Genomic DNA, 563 nt, shown 5'->3' on the forward strand with positions numbered 1-563 from the left:
TTTCTCACATATATGCAAAAGGAGAGGAGTCCTATGGATGGCAGCATCCTTTGTACAGCTTTCATTTATGGTCTTGTTCTCTGCCAAAACATGGAAGAAGATATGATCATGTAAATGATAATGTGTATGCACAAAACTGCTAAACCAAAGCTTCATAAATTATTTCGATTTTGGAATTTTTAAACTGTAAAATACTTGGTTTATACCAGTTATATTTCAGTCTGTGAGGTTTTGAGGTATCATTTCCTTGCTTTTTAGAAGAGCAAGCTGAAAAGAAGCAGAAATTCCATAATGTGGGTTTCTACTGGCTCTTTGTCAGGCCACCAGCCAGCATGGGAATTTTTGATACCTGCTGTATAGGTCACCTATACTATTGTGGTAGCAAACAGCAGTAACGGGTATAATACTCTGGATGGACTGGTACCAGGAGGAGGTGGAGAACATTGCTAATGTGTTATTTGCTGACAGCTGAACAGTAACCTTGGCTGCTGCCTCAGGCTATAAAGAGAAATGTATACACATTTTTGCCTATATCCCAAGCTTTTGTCCTGTCCCTTCCAATT

General features: G+C 38.9%; 1 protein-coding gene across 1 annotated transcript in view; it reads left to right on the forward strand.

The window, feature by feature from the left end:
* The window catches only part of MYT1L (myelin transcription factor 1-like), a 135,079-nt gene that overhangs the window by 81,732 nt on the left and 52,784 nt on the right, over positions 1-563 (forward strand). The window lies entirely within an intron of this gene.

This window comes from Chaetura pelagica, unplaced genomic scaffold (genome assembly GCF_000747805.2).
Source record: "Chaetura pelagica isolate M959 unplaced genomic scaffold, ChaPel_1.0 scaffold90, whole genome shotgun sequence".
NCBI classification, from domain to species: Eukaryota; Metazoa; Chordata; class Aves; order Apodiformes; family Apodidae; genus Chaetura; species Chaetura pelagica.